The sequence below is a fragment of the Silurus aristotelis genome, assembly GCF_946808225.1.
Source record: "Silurus aristotelis genome assembly, chromosome: 17".
Lineage (NCBI taxonomy): Eukaryota > Metazoa > Chordata > Actinopteri > Siluriformes > Siluridae > Silurus > Silurus aristotelis.
This window is the reverse complement of record NC_139590.1, coordinates 20,302,182-20,310,246: the sequence shown is the minus strand read 5'-3', so window position 1 is coordinate 20,310,246 and position 8,065 is coordinate 20,302,182.

The following is an 8,065-nucleotide window of genomic DNA, read 5'->3' as shown; positions in this document are numbered from 1 at the left end:
AAAAAATACAAACCCACATGTGCAATGAAAGAAGTGTGGGGTGAGCTGTAGATTTTTTATATATATACTATGCGAAATGATCAAATCATCTGATCTACAGTATGTACTTGCACGCGTGTGTGTGTGTTTGTGTTCGACACAGACATGAACATGCCTTTTATGAGGGGTAGAAATGTCTTACATTATTCCAATCCCCAAACAGACACCACGCCCCACCACACCCCACCAAACCCGACCCCCATCCTGGTCCTCCTTTTTGTTCTCTATTGCTACAAGAATCAACGGCTTTTTGAACTTGGAGAGGTTTGCATGCGTGAGTGTGTGTAGGCATGAACACCTGTGAGCTTGGCCCCTCACATATACACATGTATACGGTTTCATTCTGTCACACACAGGAAAGAAAAGAGCCGGATACAGGTCGGAGGTCAGCACGGAGGAGGTGTGTGTCAGGTGTTAAGTGGAGCAGACGGCTGAGTGTTAAACGCTCTCACCTGCTGCTGGATGCACACACACACACAAAACACACACTGACACAGTTGGGACACTTAACGGACTTGCATACTATGAATTGTTTCTGAAGATGTTTGGAAGTGTGCACAAAGTGTACGTGTGTGTAGTAATATGATACAGTACATATTTTTAGGTACAGATGTGTTTGGAATTTGAGAAAAGGCTTCACAACTAATAAAGATGGACCCGTAAACGGTCAATGCATCTGCATTTATAACTCGCATCGGTTACATACATACAGTTCGGACACAAGGACACATAGGTATACGGACGAAAGTATGTATACACCTGACTTTTCCAACCAGATATGGTTCTTCCTCAAACTGTTGAACTAGAAGACACAAACATGTTCCAGCATGACTGTGAAACCTCTTCCACTAGACAGGAACAAGGACAAATAAGAAATAGGAACGAAATGTGGAATGTGATGTTTAAAAAGAAGCACATATCAATCAAAGGTGTCCACTAACTTCTGTCCATATAAAGTGCAGAGAATAAATGAACAGAAACACAAATATACACAATAGAAAAAGACAGATGGTTCAATACACAGACAAAGATACATACAACCACGTGCTGGAAAAACACAGATATTAGGAGTGGATGAGGAACGTCCTCAACACATTCCTCATATGCACACCTGTCAATGACTTATTTGTTAAGGAACAACGTTTTTTTGTAATCGAAATTGAAAGTACCCATCGATGCGAAGACACGGGAATTGACATACAGACAGATTCCGCTGCAGAAGTTTCTCACACGCCGTACACAATGGATCAATCTACATCAACACTGTGGAATGAATAATAAACCGTCCATCGTGTCTGTTTGATAGATACGGATTGATAAAATACACCAGCTGGCGGTGATTGTGTATTGCGTGTGCATGTCATGTCACGTTGTGAACGTGTGTGTGTGTGTGTGTGTGTGTGTGTGTGTGTGTGTGTGTGTGTGTGTGTGGGTGCGTTGGTGTGTGATGGGGGCTCCTTAAGTTCTTCAGAACAGGAAGTGTTGATCAGGGTTAATTACAGTGAATTACCTCAAACAGCTGCCTGTCAGTCTGCTCATCTGACAGGGGTCGTGACACATAGACCCACACACACACACACACACACACACACACACACACACACACACACTATCACTCCCTGCCTCATTTTATTTCCTGTCTGTTGATCCTGTGGTCAGGATTAGTTTATTATTATTAACATTATACTGATTATATACATTATACTGACATAGGTCCTTAAAAAAAAAAAATACACACATTTTTATCCATTACATTGTGACCAAAAGTATTGGGACACCCGACTTTTCCACACATCCGTTCAGAAGATCTCCTGCTATAGAGCTATGGAAACTACTGAACACGTTTGGGATGAATTGGAATGCTGACTGCACCCCGGGAATCCTCAGAACCTACATGAGCACCTCAGCTACATCAGGTGTCCACTAATTTATGTCCAGATCGTGAATATAGAGGTTTAACACTATCAGGTTTGAGAGCATGATTTTAAACTACACTCTTTTACCTCTAGTGAAAATTATGAGGACTCTATATTATACCATAAAGAAATATTTTTAATAGCTGATCTTCTTCAGAAATACAGAAAAACATTAGTTTCATAAATGTTCCACAACATTTAACAATCATCAACTGCTTGAAAAAAGTATGAAGATTTCTTTAAAAAAAATGTGTTAGGTAGCTGTAATGTATTAAAAAGGAATAAAACACTCTAAGAAGTGCCTGTTTTCTTATGGAAGATAATTTACCTCAGGGTGGTAAGAGAAGTATCTTCTAATCACAGCACTATCAATGATCAATTCCTGCCTCTACAGAAATCAGTAAATTCCAGTCAATTATTACAGCAAAACCTACAACCATAAACCAAGACTCCAATTGAAATAATAATAAAACGGTCATTTTTGTTCAATAGAAAACACAACTGCATATCTGTGGACCTCAGTGCGACCAAGCTAACCGCTAAAACATCCAGACTAAAACAGTGGCGCGTTTAGGATAACGCTAGCGACAAGGACATTCATTAAACTTCGAAAATTTACCTTAACATTGAAAAACATTTCACACCCCCAAAACACAAGCACTCCAAACCAAGTGGAAATATGATTATATAGACATTCCTTTTTTTTTTCTTATGGATATTAGTTTCAATGAAGTGACACAACAGAGTAAGCCAGCGTTTCACTTCGAACGAAGCCCAAGCGTATCGTAAATGCTAAAACACGCTACCTGCATCTGTTCCAAACATTATCTGGAAACCTCAAAAGCATCAATTGTAGAATTGTTGTCGAAATGCTAGCATGATCAGCTGTGTCCGTGACTTACAGTTCTTTAACCACAGCTACAAGTTAAACCGGCCTCAATCAATGTGTACGATATTTTCCTCGTGAATGTATTTACCTCGTTATATAAAAAACAATAAATAGCTTTCATGTAAATTATAATTACCCCTGACCAGGCAGCTACTAAGGATGATAATGCTGATGAAAAACAAAATGTGCTGCTTCACATGCTTTGAAATGACCAAGGGTGATGTAATCGCTCAGGCATTGGACTTTGATCAAAAGCTCAGGAGACACTTTAAATGTTTTAGATGCATTAAGGAGATAATTGTAAGTCACTCTGGATAATGACTTCTCCCAAATGTCATAAATTTAACTCAAAAGTCTTTCTTTGTCTCACTACAACTTTCATATGTCACGATTGGGGTCCCGGTTCAATGTGAACAACACAGACGACAAAATGAATGCTGGGAACAGAATTAGTGATGGCCAGGAATTTGCTCCAAAGCCAACCTCTTCCAATAGACTTCATTATGAACGTATCCCCCAATCAACATGTTGTCTACTACATCGTTGGATATTGAGACCAAACCCCGCATCATGTTCTTTAGATAACGCAGTGAAAAGGGTGTGGTGGAATGAGTCTTACTCCCTCTGCTGAATGTTTGAGCAAAAAATAAATCCCCTGTGCGTGTGTGTGTGTGTATAAGTGTGTGTATAAGTGTGTGTAAGAGTCTCGAATGAATAGTGCCCTTGGTATTGAGCATGTTGTGATCGTTTAGCAGGAGCGTGTGATCTTCGGACGCGAAATTGTGACGGCTGCCAATTCCGACCTCCAGTTGTGACCTCTCGTGACCTCTCTTAGCTCAGACATTGGCAGGTGCTTGTTAGGCTTGATTACATTAAAGGAGCCGCACGTGAAGACGTCGCCTGTGCACACACGCTTGGAAAAATCCGAGCTGACGGACAGCTGGAATACCTGTCTCTCTCTTTCTCTCTCTCTCATACTCTCTCTCGGCATGTTTTTCGATATTAGGGTAATTTCACATAATTGTTTGAAACAGGGCCACTTTTCCTAATTCCAATATGTATCCTTGACAACAGGGTCAGCCAGATGGTGGAGACAAGAGGGGGCCAGTGAGACGAGCAGAGCCAGAGAGAGTAAGAAAGGTGGAAAGCAGAAACCAGACAGAGAGACGGCGCAAAACACGAAGACACAGAGAATGTTAGTTTTATCTGTGTTGTATTGTAGTTATGTATGTTCTTATCTAGAGAGGTTTTAGTTACACTGCTTTGCTGTCAGAGATTTGGTTTTTGTCAGCATCTTGAAATAAAAAAAAAAACCACTGTATAATGGATTTATTATAACAATAAATCACCAGCTTGACCTTTCTCCTCAAATCTTTAAAGCTAATCACAGACAAAGATTTAGTAAATATTAGAATACAAAAATATTCTTAATACTGCGGGTATTAGTTATATTTGAATTTTAAAACTTAGACAGAAAATTTGTAAAAGTTTTAAAATGAAAGCATAATTTGTTGATAAAAAACATAAAACTCTACTACTACTAATAATAACAATTATAATTATTTGATAACTTTCTAATTTTTAGTATTAATAATTATTAAATAATAATAATAAATGTAAAAGAAATGCAACAATGCTTACACACACACACACACACACACACACACACACACACACACACACACACACACACACACACACACACACATTACAGAGTGACATTTTACATTGAAACGTTTTCTGATAAAATTCTATAATAATAATAATAATAATAATAATAATAATAATAATAATAATAATAATAATAATAATAATACTAGTCAAAATAATATTTAAAAATTCAAATGACTTCTAAATACTGAAATAAGAATAAAATTAAAAAAGTCTTTATTTTCCGTCCAATGCTTTATGGACCCATGACTCCGAATTTCAACAGGAAATGCAGATCGATGTTAATAACAATCAGAATCAATTTCAAGCATTAACACAATTTGATATAAAATGGATAACAATATAATTTTATTTAAAGTTAACATAAAAAAATCTTAGATCATAACTGGTTTAAAAATTGAAGAAGTGAAAGCATTACTGCGAGAACAATAAATATAAAAAAAAAAAAATAGCAGAAAAGTGAAAAATAAACAAATGTATAAAATAATGAAGAAAAATATAGAATATAAATAATTAAAAATTCTATATAAAATTAAATATAAATGAAGTGTTTTAAATTCTTATTTAATAAAGGAGATATATAAATGTATATGTAGCCATTTGTCGCAATGCAATACAACCTATTAGTATTAATATGTCATGTATATACGTATATATACATACATACATACACACATTTACATATATTTATATACCCACAGTCCTTTACATCTACATTTCTTCACTGATCGTGATCGTGCACTGTTAATATTAATACTGCTGTTAAGCTTGAGCTAACACAAACACACACACCACCATCATCATCATCATCATCATCATAATAATAATAACAACAACAATAATAATAATACCACAGTATAGGAAAGTTTTCATTTCCATATCACCACTACAGCACTGTTTAAATGGGTAATTTGGGCAGAAAGATCATATGGTGCTTATTATAAAACACACACACACACACACACACACACACACACACACACACACACACACACACACACACACACACACACACACCGCAGGTCCAACTCTAATAATGGTTCCGGGAAATAGAGCGACAGGAATGTCGACCACATGTTTAAAAATAAAAAAGTAGTCGAAAAGTCTCAGTAGGAGAAATGTCTAACTTAATCTGTCTCTCCATCCGTCTCTCTTTCTCGTTCCTCTACAGCTTTCACTCTCCCTTCTCTCTCCTTCGCAGTTTTTATTTTACCCCCCTCCGTCTCTCTTTCTGTCTCTCTCTCTCTCTTTTACAATTCTATCTCTTTTTTGCTTCCTCACTTTTGTTTGCTAATTTTTTTTATCTACTTTTCATCTACTTATTCTTTATTTTATCTATCTATCTATCTATCTATCTATCTATCTATCTATCTATCTATCTATCTATCTATCTATCTATCTATCTATCTATCTATCTATCTATCTATCTATCGTTTACTGTCTTTCTCCCTCTGTCTGTCTCTCACTGTCTGCATCTGTCTCTTTATCTGTCTCTTTAATGCTCACAGTCTCTCTCGATCACTGTCTTTCTCTCATTTTCGTCTTTCTCTCTCTCACTGTCTCTCTCTGTCTCTCTCTGTCTGTCTGCCTGTCTGTCTTTCTCTCACTCGCTCTCCCTCCCTTTTAGGCTGGAGTTATATTTATTCAGTTGAAGTGGTGTGTGTGTAATTTATTTAAAATCTATTCCAGTTAATAAAGAGCTCATTCAGTCAGGGTGCTGCGGCCGGCAAACTTTCAAACAACTCTTTAAGAGTGCTCCCCCTCTCTCACACACACACACACACACACACACACACACACACACACACACACACACACACACACACACACACACACACACACACTTATTAGCTGTGATGCTATTTATGAGAGCAGTGAGGATTCGGTGTGTGTATGTGTTTGTGTGTATGTATTTGGTGTGTAAAGGGGGTGTTTGTGTGTTGTGTGTTTGCTCCAACTACAGGACTGCTTCTGCACTTATTACACACTAATGAACAATCATTGCTATTTCTCCAACAAATACTCCAAAGTTTGTGCCTAACACTCGTCCAAGACGCCATGTCCTCATTGACTGAAAGAGCACAGGGGCGATTACACACCACACACACAGGGCACTCCAGAAACTTTTGGCACTGGCCAGATGAATTTTTTTTTTTTTTTTACAGTTTCATGTAAAATATATTGACTATGTCTCGGTATAATAATTTTTTTCAGCATTGGTGGTGATGAATATCTAATTGTAGAGCCTGAATAGTATTAGATTGGATTAGATTCAACTGTATTGTCATTGTGCAAAGTGCATCTACAGAGTCAAAGAAATGCAGTTTGCATCTAACCAGAAGTGCATAAGTGGCCTATTTACATTAAATAGCAATGTGGTAAATTAGAGTGTGGGTCCATATGTAGTGGGGTGAGAGTGATAAAAGTACAGAAGCTGCAGCAGGTAATATGGTATAGTAATATAAAGTATAACCTGGGAATAGACTGCGTAGTGGAAAAGACATGTGAAGTAGATAACATATTAGATGATCCATGGCGTATGAGTCCATGGGTATATGGGAATATTCATGATGCCGGCTCTGATAATGATTGGTACCTGTACGCTCGGGTATCTCAGACCAGTAGAACCAGTACAGAAAAATCTCCTTAATTTGAAATCTTTAACTTAATAATTTTTAACAGGACTCAAGTACATTTTCACCGATTCTGTTAATGTTTTACATGTGAAAAGCAGCTTTTATTACTTATCTAATGATAAGAAAAAGTTTTGCCTAAAATCAGAATTAAATCTCATAATCTCAAATCTCATTTGCTCAAATCCGACTTGCTGCCAAGGTAAAAATTTTTAGCTACCAGTCTAACCAGTCTCTGCTTACTCCAGCATCTTTTACTGAGGGTCCACACTGCAGTGCAGGGGTTTATTATCCCTATTCAAATGCACATACATACACTATAATGGGAAATGTTTGTGCACCTGAGCACAAGATTGGTATGTGCTTTTTAAACATCCCATTCCACATGTAGAAGATTTTGTGGAGATTTGTGCTCATTGGAGGGTGCCAGAGGGTTCCAATTCATTCCAAAGATGTTCAATATGGTTCTATAGCTATACAGCAGGAGCTCTTCCACTCCAACCCATGTAAAGCTTATTATCTTTATGGAGCTGGAACATGCTGGAATAGGTTTGGTTCTTCTAGTGCAAGACATTTGTGTGGCTTTAAATTTGCAGTAACAATTTGAGGAAAAAACACATATTGCTGGGAAAGTCAGATGTCACAATACTTGTGTCCATATGAACTGATTCATCATCATATAATTAAGTAGTGTAATTCTTTTTCTTTACTTTCTGTACAGTCATGAACTTGATTGAAATCTAAACTGAGTAATGTACTTTTCTATGCTAATGAGTTTAATAAAGGTCAAAATAAAATGATGAGGAGTAAAAAAAAACTAATTTTCAGACAGACAGACAGACAGACAGACAGACAGACAGACTGTCCTATGCAAATATGCAAAAGTATTAGGGTACAGATGTCTGTAAGGTAATTCT